The sequence below is a fragment of the Delphinapterus leucas genome, chromosome 1 (assembly GCF_059928025.1).
Source record: "Delphinapterus leucas isolate spDelLeu-1000000601 "Yukka" chromosome 1, BTC_Dleu_Yukka2, whole genome shotgun sequence".
In the NCBI taxonomy this organism is placed as follows: domain Eukaryota; kingdom Metazoa; phylum Chordata; class Mammalia; order Artiodactyla; family Monodontidae; genus Delphinapterus; species Delphinapterus leucas.
The window spans coordinates 126,047,763-126,065,381 of NC_143129.1; the positions used below are offsets into that span (position 1 = coordinate 126,047,763).

Genomic DNA, 17,619 nt, shown 5'->3' on the forward strand with positions numbered 1-17,619 from the left:
ATTTTGTGAGTACTTGTTACTTGACTCACCTTATTTTTGTTCAAACTGGCTTCTGTGTTTAGACACTGCCTAAGAGATTGAAATTGCCTGGGAAATTTTCATTTGCATTTTTAGGTATGAAATAGCCATTTCAGTAGCTTTCTCCACCATCTAAAATAAACTCACTTTTTTTTTTTCTCTTCCATCTTGATGAATGAGCCACATCTGTGTGTTTCTTTTTTTTTTTTTAATACTTACGTGGTATGCTGATCCAGAGAAATGCTTGTAAATAACTTTTTTTTTAAGCTTTCAAATCATTTCTGTGCTCACATTTTTCCCAGAAGTCTTTACCAGCCTATTTGTATCTCCTTCGAATTCATTATTCCTTTCTCTCCACACTGTTTGAATTATCTGAGATATCATCTAGAATGAAATTGAAGAAAACTGCCCTGCAATTCTGAGAATAAAAGAAATATAAAACCAGTGCCCACTCCTTTTCACCTCCACCTCCACCTCTCCTCCAGCATATTGTTTTCTACTAGTTGTCACAATAACAACGATGCAGTTTACTCGCCATCTCTGTGAGGACTACATGTTCTGTTTCTTCTGCCCAGGGTGCTTGTGTAACAAAGAAAAACAGCTATAAGAGGTTTGTGTTCAAGCAGAAAATGTTCTCAAAATTCTAGATACAAAATATAGCTTATTTTGTATTCCTGAAGACACTTATGTACGGCCTGAACTTTAGTTATGCTTCCCAGCGCTCACAAAATTAAAACCTCAAATTAAACATCTCATCAGTGTAGCTTCTTTGCATTTCATCTATTTGTTTCAAAAATGATAAAGGAGGAAAATTATGCATTTTGGGAGGTACTTGGTCACAATACAAACTCACATTTATTTGAAAGTCTCAGAAAATAGAAACTGCAAAGCCTGTTGTGAGATGAGTGTGGAATACAGGAAGTCAACCAAGTGAGTAAACGTGAAATGGAGGATTATCCTTATTTGTAGAGAATCCATTCCAGCAAGAAATTGAAACAGGGGCTTCTGCATCTAAAACAGTGGGACTCCTGACAACTTCCAAATGCCCTATACCATATTTCTCACAATTTTACATAAAGTAATGATGATTATTTCACCGGCATTTCAAACATACATGGCTGACATCTTGATATCTTTCAATCCTTTCTACTCCTAACACTTACTTCAGATCAGTTACCAGACCCAGTCAATTTCATCTCTACCATAGATCTTTAATCCTTACATTCCTTTACTTTCCCACTGTTACTATCTCAGTTCATACCCTTATGACTTGTGGCCTGGGCTATTTTAACTTCTCTCAACCTATGGTGAATTCTCCTATACTAAGCCACTCTCTGTAACATTGCCAGAGAGATTTATGAAATTTTATCTTATGGTGTCCTGAATCTGTGGTCTATCCCCTTGCCTGTTAGCTAACAATGAAGTAGGATGTGCTCTCCCCACTCAACAACGTTCTTACAGTGGCATGGGTGCTTTGAGGATGGCTAAACTTTTGCAGTAGTTGCCTGTTGCAGGCAGCATGCAAATATTGTAGACAGGGAACAAGAATTCCTAGCAAGAATGGTAGCTCCTGCACTGTCCTGGACTTCCCAGTCGTGTCCCATTTGAAAGCCTAGAGGAGAGACATCCCTGAGAGTTGCTTCTCAGGGCAGCGTGAAAGTTTCAAATGGGATTCTGTGCCTGTGATTTGATGGTAGATTTTCCAAGAATTAAAATACAACAATAGGGCTTCCCTGGTGGCGCAGTGGTTGAGAGTCTGCCTGCCAATGCAGGGCACACAGGTTCGCGCCCCGGTCCGGGAGGATCCCACATGCCGCGGAGCGGCTGGGTCCGTGAGCCATGGCCGCTGAGCCTGCGCGTCCAGAGCCTGTGCTCCACAACAGGAGAGGCCACAACAGTGAGAGGCTCGCTTACCGCAAAATAAAATAAAATAAAATAATAATAATAAAATACCCTGAAAATGTCTAAATATAACAACCATTTCCCTTGTTCTTTTTTTCCCAGATAAGTCAGAAGATGTAAGCTATGATTAAACAAAACATTAACAAAAAGTAGGGTACTGTTAACTCTCAATTATACACCTATGAATTATTTATGGTGACCCAATATTTCCTTTTTACCTATCTGCATCTCAGGTGGCTGTGTTAAGGTAAGGTCTGACACTGCAGAAGAAGAAGAGAGGAGAAAGAGACTATTTATGGTTTGACTTTTAGAAGGTAAATTTTTAATAATGACCTTCAGGCTATTGTTTCTTCTCCTTGCTATTGCCTCTGCACATTTTCTTCGTTGTTGTTGTTGTCGTCCTCCTCCTTTCTTCTTCTTCTTTCTCTTCTTCTCCCTCCCCTCCTTCTTCTCCTTCTTTCTCTTTCTCTCTCCACACCCACCCCACTCTGATTAGCTGAGTTAAACAAAACATGTTATGATCACCAGGAATTTTGGTTGAGTGGGAGAGTGAGAAGTCAGAAAAATAATTACTAAGTATTTTTCTTGAGAAATATTCTTTGCAACTCTTATTTGTAGCAAATATATAAGAGTTGGAACCTTGGTAAACATACATGCAAATAAGTTACGTCTGGAACCATCTTAGGAGAAAGGACCAAGAGCTAACATTTACTTAATGTCTACTATGTGCTAGACACTGCTATAAGGTAGATATCGTCCCCATTTTATAAATGAAGAAACCGATGTCTAGAAACAACTTGTTAGCCATTACAGCATTAGGAAATGGCAGATCAAGCCTTGATATTTCTGACTTGAAAATGCACATACCCGGGATATAGGTTCTCTTTGATACTAAACTGCTCTTAAAACTGCCACCTTAATTCTTAAATTCTTAGTCTCTATGTTGTTGGCCCAAATCTACAGTAACTTTTTCATACAAGAAATGATACTGTAAGCTAGTGCGGGCAAGCCAAGCCCAACTTTTGAGAGAAGAACCTCAGTTTGAGAAGTCTCAAAAGTCCTCTTTTCGTAACAAATCACACTTCTGAGTGTTGGCCTCCAGAGCAGAAACTTCTTGTGCATAAAGTTGTGTAAACTTACTGGTTATACAAGCATTTGACCAATTTATGACTTTAACAGCACTTCATTGATCAAATGCTCAAAATATAAATTTTAATTAAATGTATTAATTAACTTGCTTTTTTGGGGGGTGGTTTCTTTCACCGAGTATATTCTCTTAGTTCTCACTACAGTAGGTTTTATGTACCAAAAAAACCCAAAAGACAAAAGACATACTTTTCCTTAAAATATTCTGAAAAATATGAAGTAAAAATAAAAAATATATATAAAATAAGGTATTTGTAATCTCTAATTGTTGAGACATTTTACCAAAAGAGGTAAAACTTTGAAACTACACAATTCCAGCTTCCTTTAGTGCTTGTTTGTTTTTGTAACAAAAACCATTTGTTAAATGTATTTGCTAAATTAGAATAATATATATAGTTGATACATACCGTGTAACTTACTTATAGAAATTTTAACATTTTCAAGTAAACAAATGGCTCTCTGAAGTGGTTAAACCTGCCTTGCCCTGCAAATGAGTAGAGAAGCTTAGTATCCAGCTAAGTTTAACAAACTAAATGAACTACTGCTCAAATGAGAACCATCTGAACTATACATTTCTGGGTCATTTATAGTCATAAAGAGAAGATTCAGTTTATCACAACTTCATTGTGTTTATTGTTGAAGCTTAAACATTCACATTGCTCATGCCCTTGTCCCAACTAATTCTGAATTGTCCAATTCAATTTTCTGAATTTGGGCTACACTGACCTTAGATCAAAGTGCAAATGAGAACATTTTTCACAGACCAGTTATTTGACATACACTTTTTCATTTGTTCACACTTATATAGAAGTGCTTTACAATTCTAATTTTGAAGAAATCTGATTTTATATTTCTTGCACTTGAGTTATGCTGCTTATGCTATCTCACTTCCATGATCTTGATTGTAAATTAATTCTTTCATTGTATCTTTCCTGAATCACAGCATCAATTTTCATTAGATACTTTAGATGTCTTCTCTCATAAATGACATTTTGAAAACTGAAAAAGCTATTCAGGCTGCATCCCCATGATCCACAGTTTCATGCTGCATATCTAGCAGCACATTGCTTTTAATCAACTTAGTGATATTAGGGTAGTTTTTTTCTTTCCAGATGTTGTATCTGCCAGTTTGCAATTTTTGAGATCTAATGTCTTCATCCCACCAGTTTTTTGATGACGTATAAACACTCTGGGCCTTTTCTTCGCCATTCAATATATGCACTTTCACATTTGGCTGAGAAGTAAATTCTGGTACTGAATATCATTTGCATCAGACCAGAATCAGCAAGAGTAAATAGAGGGTAAGCGCATAGTCTCAAAGACACTCTCTCATCTCCCTTCCTGTCAATGTCTACGGTCCTTTGACTGAACGCTAACATTTGCAGACACCTAACTTGACCTTAGTGTGATAGAGATTTCTATTCAGTGACGGCATCTGAGTAAACCTTTCTTCTTCCAATCCGGTTATGTTGATTCTTCTTCTCTAGCTAGAATTGGTTTTGATATCCTCAGTGAGATTATTTGGCAAACATTTGTTTCTCCTTTGTATGGTTTTAAGAAGAGCAAATAAATACCTTTTGTTCATGATTAGAAAGGTACAATTCATATTACTTTGCCTATCTCTTTTTAAGGATTTCACTTAATATTTACTACTTACATTAGACAATTCATTTGTATTCACATTAGAAGGAAGAACTCATCTATTTAGAGACAACAATTCAGTGAGTTTTAAGAGACATATACTCCTGTGAAACCACTGTCTCAATAAAGCTACAAAACATCTCTGTCACCTCAACAGAATTCCTCACTCCCCTTGTATATAGTTCATTCCTCTCTCAATTCAGCCCTACGTAACCACTGATCTGCTTTTTTGACACGGGAGATTAGTTTGTATTTTCTAAAATTGTATGTAAATGAAATCTTATGGTAGGTACTCTTTAATGTTGCCTTCTTTCACATGGCAGAAATTGAACGTAGACAGAGAACGCTGACCACATTTGAGTCCATATTTGGGATAATTCTGATCAATTAGGAGTAAAAAGTAACTAAGAAGTGAAAAGGATAACTTAGGTATTTGTGTTAAAAAAAAAAGGGGAAAAAATCTTAATATAAGTAGATGGCATATTATATTTGTGCTGTTGAAATTACAAGGAATATTTAAAAAAGGAACACAAATCCTTGTCAGAAAATAACTTCTGGGTCAGTTAAAAATTAAAACTTTTCCATTAAGGCACCCAATAATCACTGTATTTAAGAAGTCGGGTGTCAACATAAAGCAAAATTGTGAAACGATTAATTTAGACATAAAAATATAACAAGTTCAGGAAATGTCACCACTGGTTTTTCAGGTTCACATGAATCTGATTTTAGTTCCCACATACTCTTTTCAGAGGATATTTAAATAATTTGACTGTGACAAGCCAAACTGTTTTGATACCTCATTGAAAGTCAAATGAAAACATTAATCAAATGCAAAAATATTCCAGTCAGGCATAGAAATGCTGCAGGTTAGAAAATAAAATGTTGCCTTTGAGAAGGAAAATCAATCAATTCAGAAAAAGCAGGTATTGGCTCAAATCTACACGGTCAGTAGTGACTAGAAATTGCTAGAGTTTCGGGATTGTATTTTTCTTAAGAATCATCAGATAGTCTTGGGCTATATCTATATTGCAAAGCCAGCTTGTTTGGCTAATTTTTCACCTGTGTAAATTAGAAAATCAGAGCAGTCAAAAAGCTGATTACATTTTCTTTTCTTATAGTCTTCACTGTTTCTTTGGACAAGCTTTAGTGACCAGCATGCAAATAATGATCTGCAGTACAAAACAGCCAGGTAAGTGACCTGTGGGAGAGCAGTCTTAATTGAGCCAAAGAATGACTTTCATATTATTAAATGCTACTTGAATTGTTCAATATTAAGTAAAAATTACCTTCTCGTTTCTGTTATGAATTCTATAAACCACACCTCCCTTGGTAAGGCAATCTTTCAAATAGCTTAGCTGTTCAGTCAGAGCCGCTCCTGGTTTGTGGGACTAAATGACTATATATCTCTATGTTTTGGACTATATGAGAATATAGTATGGGGAATAACCTTAGTCTGTCACTTACTAGCTGTATCACCTTGATAATTTGCTTAGTGTTTTTAAGCCTTTCTATACTTTATCTTTTTAAAAAAGCTATCATACAGAGTTATGAGTATTTAATAAGCCAATGCCTGGAAATACTGAGCTCAATGCCTGGCACAAAGAAACATTAATATATGATACTCTCATATTCCTTAAAATGTTATTAATTCATTCATGCATTTGACAAATATTACTTGAACTTTTATTAGGGCCCAGTCACCGTGCTAAGCATTTGGGAATAAAATCCACAGCCCCTGTCCTGAGTGTATAGCAGGGAATATATTCAAATACATGAGCAATTTTAAGAGTGCTATCCTGAGATAAGTAAGAGCATGGTGTGCTGTAGGAACACCTAGGAGCACTTCCTGGAAGAAGGAATAGGAATTAGCCAGGAGAAAAGTGATACCGGAGGAGGGGCGAGAAGGGACACTGAGGGGAAGAAGGGAAGAAGGTATCGTGGGGTGGGCATTTTCATCAGAACGAATAGTGTGTGTTAAGCTCTATATTAAATTTACCTTTTCAGATAGAGAATATAGATGCAATTCAGTGGATAAAGACAAAAAACAAACAAACAAACACCCCAAAACAAACAAAAAACAGAAAGGCAAAATAAAACAAAAGAAAACCCCCCCAAACCTTTTTCTCCCTACTGCTTACAATGCTGGGGAACAGGCTTGGTAAATAAAAGCTCTTTAGCCTCATATTTAGGAAGCAAAAAAATAAAGAAACTTTGTCAAACCCAGAAGAGGTTAATAAAAGTTCAGTGCTAAAATGTCTGCCCTAAAGGCCAACCATATCTCAATAGGAGGAAACTCAGAATATCTCTCTCATTCTTTGTATGAAATGGGAAAAAAGAAATTAAAGAAAGAGAAAGAATTAGATGAAGCATGTAATCAATCCTTTCCTTTACAAATCCCAGCAATTCAGTAGGCCTGCCAGCCGCTAAATCTTTCAGGGACCACAGACAGGAAAAAGCCTATTAAAATGTGCTCCATTCCCAAAGAAAGGGGTCACTCAAGATCCTCAGACCCTTAACTCTGAATAGATTTAATGAAAGCCAACTGCTATTTTAAGAATTTAGAAGGGGATTTCCCTCCCCAAAGAAAAGAAGACAGACATCATCAATGCTCTAACACTGTTTCATCTATGGCACCAGGCATGCTTTTCACTAACTTTCTGTAGGTTGTTAAAGCCATTAAAAGAGGATTTAGTGACTAAGAATACGTTCTTCACATACAAGGCTTAAAATGTAATTGATACAAAGACCATCCCTTTAGGATTAAAGAGTTCTAATCATTCTGTGAGGCTCACATGCTCTTTTCTCCACGCTGGTCAAGGTAACAGCCTTTCAGAAAAGAAGTGTGTTGTCTCCCATACCATTTAATAACCACAACACCTTTCACCCTCAGTGGGAGGAAGAAAATCCAGATTACTCTACAAATAGTAGAGATCCAGCAGTTGGATGCAAAATGAACCTTATTCTGAGACTCTCTGGCAACTCAGTTCCATGTGATTAATAAAAATGATATACTGATTTCTCTTGCAGAGTCTTTCTCTAACGTGCTCCATGTACTTTTGCCCTGACACCCCCTATTAACTGCAAGGATATCTCTGTGAAGGTAGACATAGACACCATTATCTCCATTTGCAAATGAGGAACCTGAGGCAGAAAGAAGTCAAGTGACATCACAACAGTGACACATGAGAACAGAAATAGAAATGAGAAAAATGACTGTCTTTTGGGAATCAAGAGGGTGTGAAGGGATGAATTCTTTCTTTTCTTTGACTATTGAAAGAAAAGCAGGGGGCAACCTTCTCAGTGTTAACTTTGAAAACATCCCTGCTCCTTAGAGTGAGAAGGACAATATCCCAGTTGAGTAGCCTGGTGAGCTAACTGGGCATAGGGAAGGAAAGATGCCTAACTACATAGATGCTCCATACATCCTCTGCAAAACTAGGGCTTCTCCTACTTGACATTTTTTCCTGGCATGAACTCTGCTATGTGCCTTTGATGATGCTTCCCCTTCCCTGCCATTGTGTTCCCAACAAATGACTGTTGAATGATTGAATGGCAGATGTTTAAATTGTATGCTTAAGTTTTGTGAATGAGCCCTAGGAAGAACAATCACTGAGAAGGATCTTGAATAATCAAATAACCCTGTCAACCCTCAGCTATGTTTTTATCCAAATTCTGTTCTAGATCTGCATCAACCCAATGGGAGTGTCAAACTGAATCCCTGTTGCAAGTTTGAACCATGATGGGATGGAGAGGTCTCAGTGAAGAAAGTAATACAGGATTAGAATTCCCTGGCCCATCTTTATATATATATGAGATCTTCAGTCAAACAATCCAGTTAGCTCTTACACCTTCATGACAAGAAGAAACTAGCCATCTGAGATATTATAAACAAAGTTTGTGATACTACAATCAAAAGGGGAGACAGGTCCTTAGAAATATTTAATTCAGTAAAGAAACTTGGGCATTCAAGAATATTAAGTAGTGAAAATATTCCTTAAGAAAAATAATGACAATAATATCTAATGCATCTTCTCATTTAAACCCAATAAGGTAAGTATTATTATTGCCATCTTGCAAATTAGGAAACTGGTATTTAAACAAATGGCCCAAGGTAAGCTGTAACACAGCTGGTATTTGAACTCGCATGGTCTGGTTCCGTAGCCTGCAATCTCAGTTGGTTCATCCTGTGGCCTTCGAATAGGGTGGTAACCCACACCAACACAGATTCCCAGAACTGTTCATGCTGCAAGTCAAAAGAAGACTAACATTGTTGGAAGAGTTGCTTCCTCACAAGGCTGGCAAGGAGGATTTTGAGACAGAAAATATTAAGCAAGGTAAGAAAATTTATAATTTTCTGCATCTCTTTTTCTAGGCCACATTAAAGGTAGAGCTATTGAAATTCAATCAGTGGAAAAATATCTACCTACTAAGATTGTTTCTCATCTATTAGCTATCAATTCTGGCTCTGGGCTCCGAGTCAGGCTGCTTTCTATTATAAACTCCAGGATCTGAAGAACACAACAACATAAATGAATCTCAGCAAGCAAAGATGGAAAATGATGAACTGAGAAATGCACAGATAACCACAAGGTGGCATTAATATCATTACTGAAAGGTTAGCTGCTTAGGAAATTGACATGGTGCCGAGAGGGGCACTCACAGTGCCTCCCAAGAAATGAGAGCAGAGAAGAAACAAGACCGAACAGAGAAAAGCCTTTGTTGACATTTTCAAAAGCTGACTCTATACAGGCCATATCCCCAAAGGATGGAAAATGGCAATGTGAGGAACCAGCAACGCTAGAAAATTGCAGGCCAGCAAGTTCACTGACAGTCATAGGGAAGCACTGGAAAGGTTTTGGCAGGTCAAAAGGTGCATCCCTTCTCCTCCAAGCTCCACCCTGGGGTGACAGAAGGTAACCCTGCCACAGGGAAAGCACTCCTGTCTCTGGCTTTGGGAATTCCCAGGGTATGGCCGTGTTGTACTGAAGAAAAGAGGCAGCAGACTGAACCACTTCACCACAAAAAGCATGGGTATAAGAAAGTCTAAGGTCAGGTTCCAGTGCAGACTAGTAGCATTTTTATGTCAAATCAAAAGTGAATTTTGGTATCACAGAATCCCTGTTTTTGGCCAAACCCTGACTTTCTATGTTCTCTTTACACACAGATACATTTATTCTGTACACACACATAATCTTGTGTATGGTGTCAAATGATAGAGGGTGGCTAAGAATCCACCTCTAAGATGTGAGATTCAGGGATGTGTCTAACTGGGAGGATTGAGGCAAAGATTCTGATGGAAGTTTCAGCGAAAGATGGCAGGTTTGACTAGGTCTGTGTTAACAGTATGATAGTGTGGGCAGAATGAAGGAGCTTTTCCTCTGATTTAAATATACCTGTTTTAATTTAAAGGGAGTATGTGTCTAAGGGAATTTACTTAATGAGGTGTTAAGTACGAGCACTATTTTTAGAATTGGTGGATGCAGCCAAAATTAAACCAGACATTCTAATGGAGGCAGCTGAGAGAGGAAGAACGTTTTAACTGGGCCTGGGAGGAAACTTTAGCTATTTCCACAGGAGTACAAAGAAAGCACAACTCAGGACTAAGGGACCTTATAGGATGGAGTAAGGAGGGGGGACTGCTATTTTGGCTCAGGATGAGGAACGAAATTGAAATGTGCTGAGAATGTTTGGGACACATCTGGCCCTCTGGGAACTGTGGGAATCAGGTTAGAGGGCAGGGGTGGATCTACTATCAGAGAAGAGGAGGATGAGTTGGACAGTGAATTTCTATTTAAATAACAGGTAGGCACTTGAGAGTCAGAGGGAACTGTCTGCTTCATCTGGAGGTTCAGGGAGCCGAGGACAGACAGACTGACTTTAATCATGTCAGAAGTGGGAATGGAAAATGTGACTGGATATCAACACCTGAGTGAAGCTTGCAAATAGGATTTTTAAAAAAATTAATTAATTTTATTTTTGACTGTGTTGGGTCTTCGTTGCCGCGCACAGGCTTTCTCTACTTGCGGCAAGCGGGGGCTACTCTTTCTTGCGGTATGTGGGTTTCTCTTGTTGCGGAGCACGGGCTCTAGGCACGCAGGCTTCAGTAGTTGTGGCATATGGGCTCAGTAGTTGTGGCTCACGGGTTCTAGAGCACAGGCTCAGTAGTTGTGGTGCATGGGCTTAGTTGCTCCGTGGCATGTGGGATCTTCCCAGACCAGGGCTCGAACGTGTCCCCTGCATTGGCAGGCAGATTCTTAACCACTGCGCCACCAGGGAAGCCTTGAAAATAGGATCCATTTGTAGGATTAAATGTCTGAGGAACCCTTTCAGATGGATATGGTATAATAAGGTTCTATGAGTAGAGTGATCAGAGTCTGTGTTTTAATTTTCACTTTTAAAGAAAAATGTGTATGTGTGTTTTCATTGACCTAGAGCAAATGGAACTGTGAGATGTTTTTGAATTTATATAGCCTATTTCATACTATTACATCTTATTACAGTACATGTTTTTTACTCTTGAACCATGTTTAGGTTCAGGGACACATGTCCCCACATTCCCAAAGCTATTCTCATGTTTTTAATGTAACAAAAAAAGTGAATGAGAATTATTTCAAAATTAACTTATATATAATATGCTTTACTGAGTAGCTTTCACCACATCTCCCAATTAGTGGTATTAGTTTATACATTGTGAAAATGTGTTTATAAACTAAAAATATTTAGTATGCAGTTGACATTATGTTTGTGCAAGTAATTCAGGCAAATCTAGATCACCCTTCTACCCAAACCCTAGTACCTGTTGTCACTAGTGCAAATAAGGCGAATGTAACCCAGACTGCTGGCTGCCTACCAAAACTCATTTCCTCTTCTGGGCACACAGCTGGACTACATTTCCCAGTACTCCTTGCAGTCAGGCATGGCTATTTGAGCTCTAGCCAATGAGATGTGACCGAAAGTGACATATGCCACTCTAATGCCTGGCCCACAAAGCATTTCATGCACGTCTCACATATTCTCGTCCCATTTATGCTCACTTGAATAGAGATGATGCTCAAGGAGACCCTAGATGCAACATGCTGAAAATGGGTCTTGAACAACTTCATGGGTAAGGGACCACCACAACAACCTGTTAATTCACACAATCAAGACACAAACTTCTATTGTTTTTGAACCATTATACATTTTCAGGTCTGTTATTGCAGCAGATACCTTAGCCAAACAAATCCAAATTTCATCTTGGAAAGCTGTATAGCTTAGTTTTTTTTTTTCCCTCATTACTCATAGTAGTAATGACATTGACACAGATTGAAACTGATTACTTAAAATTTTTTTTTTAATTTTGAAAATCTGAAGTCATCTTACAATTTTGGAATATAGACATTTCATAATTAGGCACCCCTTAAGCCCTCAGGCCCTAAGCCCCAAGGCATCCCTTGTACGTAATTAATTAGCTTCTCTATGAATCCCAAATGGTAACAGCTAGGTCTCATCCTTGGGAGAATTGAGAAAAATATCTCTCAAATCATTTTCCATAGGGCTTAATTTCTTCAGAACTGCAGATGAGAAAGAATGGAAGCATTACAAAAACGTGAAAATGTGCATGCTTATATGTGCATTGATGTATAATATTCACATATACATTTATGTGAGTCTTTCTCTATATATGTATGTATTGATTTACTATACATAGGTCTATATTCTTCCAGGGTTTTATAGCCTTGAATACTCGTATGAACTGTGTGCACTTCAGGTGTCTAATATTGAAACTTTTACTTCTGTTTGGCTGCTTATGAAGATTCTACACTCCTGGGAACTTTTCTAATATTAAGTATGAATTATAAATTAGGTGCTCAAGAACACTTTAGTATACATAGCACAACTCCCATGAAAACTGCTGGATCTTGGAACCTACTCTGTGCCATAGGTATCATGAGGATGTGGATCTGTCTTTTGCATTAGTTATTGAATGAATGAATAAATGATTATATTGTATTTAGGGCAATGATTCACAAAACATTTGGAATTACATTGTGACTTGATTTCCCAATATTCCCACTCCACCCTGGAAGAAGAGAAGGATGAGATTGTATAACAAATGGTTAAGAGGAGTAATTGGTATTAGACTAGAAGGTAGTTCTCAGTGCTGCCTGTATATTGGAATCACCTGTACTGCTCTCTAAAAATATGACACCTGGACCCCAACTCTGAGATTCTGATTTAAGTAGCATCAGGGTTTTCTTAAAGTTTTCCTAGAGATTCTAATGTGTAGCCAAATGTGAGAACCACTCCAGCTAGAACAATGTTTTCTCTCCTTGTTTGATTCTAAGAATTAGCTGGTAATCTTGTTTAAAAATATAGATTCTCAGGTCCAATTTAGGACATTCTCAATCTGTGCCTTTTAGGAAGGAGTTTTTGATTTTCTTTTTTAAATGAGGGCCCCCAGGTGATTCTTATGACTGGGAAATAATACTTAGGCTCTAAGCTCTGCTGGAGAGGGGCTACGGGTCTGTCATCCTCAGCTGTGCCCCCAGGCATAGCATAGACTCTCATATCAACCATTCAAATATTTTATATTAATTAATTAATTCACTTAATTTTAAAGTGGAAATAAGTGAAAAAATTGACAAAATTAAAAATGCCACTTGTGACTGGTTTTATACTAGAGATTTACAAAAGTAGAGTTGTGAAGAATTTCATGAGTTTCAAGGGTTCTCTTTTAAGACTTACTATAAATATTGCAATGTAATCAATTAATTGGCCTGCATACAAGTACTCAGAATTCTTTGCAAGATGGTATTTGCCAGTGAATGCTAAGTTCCTTCTGTATAATCACTTATTAGAAAAGTCACAAGCGAAAGGAATAGCTGAGAGTGAACTCTATAATCTATGTGAATCAAGGAATACAATTGTACCTAATAGTTAGGTAACAGAAAAACAATTAATAATTTGTTAATTTGTACTTGATTGCTGTTTTTTAAAAAAAATGCAGGGTTTTTATATTTTGTATTCAACTGAAAGGCAAACACATACATCAACTTAAAAGAATTATTAAAAATTTTAATCAATTTTTTCTTTAATACCTTCTGAAATCTTCACTAACTTAGTTAAATCCACCTTCAAAATTAAAATTCTTTTAGCCTTTACTAGCATTGTCATTTAAAATTATCTGTCATTTGTCATCAGCAAGTTGGCTGTTTTTAAATTATCACTAATTATTTTCCTTTATAGTCACTCGAATAAGCTGACACTCAAAAACAGCCCTCAGATCTAGACCTAGACCCCCAATTAATTAGTTGTGTTATATAAAAATAAATATCTGTATGGATGAGAATACTGTGGAGTGTTTTTCCATCCACATTCTTGACCTATAAAGGAACAAGTGAGGGATTAATCACAATAACAACTGGCATTTCTATAGTGCTTCACACTATATAGGATGCTTTCGTATATATCTCTCTTGGGAGTGCCATGGCCACTCTGTTGGAAACATCACTGTTTCATTGATTACAGTGTTGTTATATTATTTACTTAAATACAGAAAAGACCATTTATTTGATGTTTGCAGTGATGTTTGGTTTCAACATCAAAAAATTTGGAAAATGGACTTTGCCAAGAAAACAAAGATAGCTGCTAGTATTAAGTAAAAAACATTAAAATGTTTAGCTGTAAACCATGTTTTGTAAGCTCCAATGCCACAAAATGAGCATATAAATTAGACCAGGTATAAACTGGTAAGTTGGTAGGTGGTGGGGTCTATGACAAATTGAAAAGTACCTTCCTGCCTAAAGCTACACATTTAAAAGTATTTAAACATTATGGGCCAAAGAAGACATATCCATATGCCTCATATGCAACTTCTGCTCCATACTAACAGAACATGGGGTGTAGAAGAAGAAATAAAGCAGAAACACAGAAGCACAAGGAGATGGTATGAGAAATGGTTTGGGTCACAGGAATTGCGCCTATAGGACTGAAGTACAAAGAGCAAGGTTGATCAATGAGGCCGATGCTCATCCAATATCACCCAGCCTCCTCCTATCTCTCTGTACCGACTTGGTTTTGCTGTTGTGGTTGCGTCAGCATAATATAGCTGTAAGCATGTGACTGTGGGCTTAATATCTTTAGTCAGTTTCCTTACAGTAAAATGGACATAATAATAACTGTATTATAGGATTGCTGTGAAATTAAATGAGAGCATACATAACAAGGGCTTAGCAGAGGTCTTTCACATTGTAAGCACTGAATAAATTCTCACCATCATCATTGGAAAGAACCACTTCCTTAAGCATTCCTTGATTTATATGGTAAGAAACTTACAAGGGAAAAGGCAAAGTGTTTTCCTTTCACTCAAATAAATTAATGACCACAAAACCAAAGATAGAAGTGTCCCCTCTCTGTGGGCTGATCTGTAAGCTCAAACAACTTCTTTCTTTTAGAACTATAAAAGGTATTGGGCCAGTTCGTCAGACTCTAACTACAAGGAGTCATGCTTGTACCAACTAGGCCACTGCTCTCTGAAATGACATTCATCGAAATGCCTCAAGAATTTGGTTCAGTTAAAAATGCATTGACTGAACACCTCTGTGTAAGACACTATGTTTAGTTTTGGAAATCTGAGATGAAGAGCGCAGGATTGTTGTTCCTGAGGCCCTGACCTGCCCAGAAAAGTTGGGGAGAGAAACATGGAAACGGGTCATTTCAATACAAATGTAATGCCTGAGTTCCTCACTCTATGACATACATCTTTCCCTCTACCTCTTTCAATGGGAGGGACTTTGAAAGCATTGTGCGAATACAAGGATTAGTATGCTATGAAAAGACTGAGGGAAGATACATGCCTATCCTTCAAAGTCTAGTTTTAGCTCTACATCCTCCAGGAAGCTTTCCATTCTACTTTGATCTTTAATTTACTCAAAATCCTTTGAAAATTGCTGATTAATCATTTTGGCCCTTAATCATTTTCCACCTTAAATGGCAATTAATTTGCTTCCTGGGCATATGTTTTATGTCCCTAACCAGACTGTAGTAATAAACCCTGAGGAGAAGGACTTAGACTCTTTTGGGCAGTACACATGCTACATTTGCATGAAACTGAAAAACTGAATGTTTTATTGCTACCAGATTAAAGAGCAGTAGAAAATAGTCCACAAATAATAAATGCAAGAATTTGGTACTCTATTATATTGAAGGCACCCATGAAATAGTGTTTCATAAGGCTTGAAGACTTTTTGGCACAATTTAAGTATTTAGGTTAGATTAGAGACAGAAAAAATGGTAAATATAAACTTATATCTGTTATATAATACATGTTCTCTTTTCACTTTTAATCAACAACATTTATATTTTTGGTCCTGCTTTATAACCTGGTGGCAACAACTTACACTTACTCACAGGGCAACAGAACACACTTTCAGTTGCCCCACAAGTGAAGCGTTGCAGCAAGAGAAAACTCAGTGAGCACATTTGTTTCAATGACACGTGCAAAGATGGTTGGGATAATGAAACAATACTCTTAAAACTCACAAATCACCAGTTGAAATTATGCTAATTTATCACCTAAATCTGTTTCCTGAACATTGTTACTGAAACCCAAAGAAAAAATGTTTATTAACATAAATATTTTTAAAAGAGAGGTAAAGAAAATAACAGGGAAGAAATAACTTTTTTTTGAAAACTAGTAAACAACTATAAATAGATTGAGTCCTATATATGTTTACTTCCAATATCTAAGATTCAACCACTCTTCATATCTAATTTATTTTATCTCTCCTATCTGTCTCTTCCTTTCATTTCCTCTGCCATTAGTGAACTTCTGCTTTTCATTACTTATCTAGATCATTGCAACAACTGCTTCACTAGTTTCCCTTCAAGTTGATCTATTATAAAGACGCTGAATTAATCTTTCCATACTACAGTCCCAAATTTGTGACTCCTTGCTCTAACATCCTCAGTGCCTCCTTCTTGCTTACAGAACAAGGTCTAAACTACCTTACTGTAGCATTCACTAATTTCTGTGCTCTTGTTTCAGCTTATTTTTCTTTCCCAAGAGTCCTCTTCACACATTAAATACACTACCTACATTTATACATTTCATCTACTGAAGTTAAACTATTCAGTGCTCCTATACATGCCTTTAACTTTCTAATCTCTTTTTTTTTTTTTCATGTCTTCCCTAAGTCTAGGATATTCTTCCAAATTCTAACCATCCTTTATGGTCAAGCCCGAAGGTCACCTATTCCATTAAGTTGTTCTAAATTTCTCAGAAGTAATTAATATTCTTCTTTCTGAAATTTTATAGAAAATATTTCACTATTTCCTTAAGAGAACTTGTTATTTTTATACCTAGAGCATATTTAGGTATTTTTCTCCTCTACTAGAGTAGGAAAGCTCCTTGAGAATGGAGTCTATGGAAGTTTCACTTGGCTTTACTGTGCCAAGTATAAAGGCTTTGAACATAGCAGATACCGAAATAGCTACTGAACAAATAACTGGAGTAATTAATGAATATTGAGCAGTTTTAGAACTGTGGGCTTTGTATAAAGGATCATATATGGGATCTACTTGACTTACTGGCAACCATGAAATGAAAGTTATTGATTTTGAATAATCCGGCTTGTTTCATAAACCAGTGGTTTATCAGATTGGTGGTTTTCCAGATATTCTCCTTAGCACCTTTGAGATTCCAGAGAGATGGCTCAAGGATCTCCCTCTTTGGCAGTGGGAAATGGTAAATGAACAGAATTTTGCACCATATACTCTGCCTTCAACTAAAGCTGCTCCTTTTGTGTATCAGCCTTTTTCTAAGACTTCTCTTAGAGAAAGCGTTCACTATTAAAAAAAAAAAAGAAAACCTTGGGGTTCCACCACCAAAACATTCTAGTTCTATATTCGTTTCAAGTCTCCATTCCACAT

At 37.0% G+C, this 17,619-nt stretch overlaps 1 protein-coding gene across 1 annotated transcript in view; it reads right to left on the bottom strand.

Moving 5' to 3' along the window:
• Positions 1–17,619, bottom strand: part of TNNI3K (TNNI3 interacting kinase) — a 310,667-nt gene that overhangs the window by 151,609 nt on the left and 141,439 nt on the right. The window lies entirely within an intron of this gene.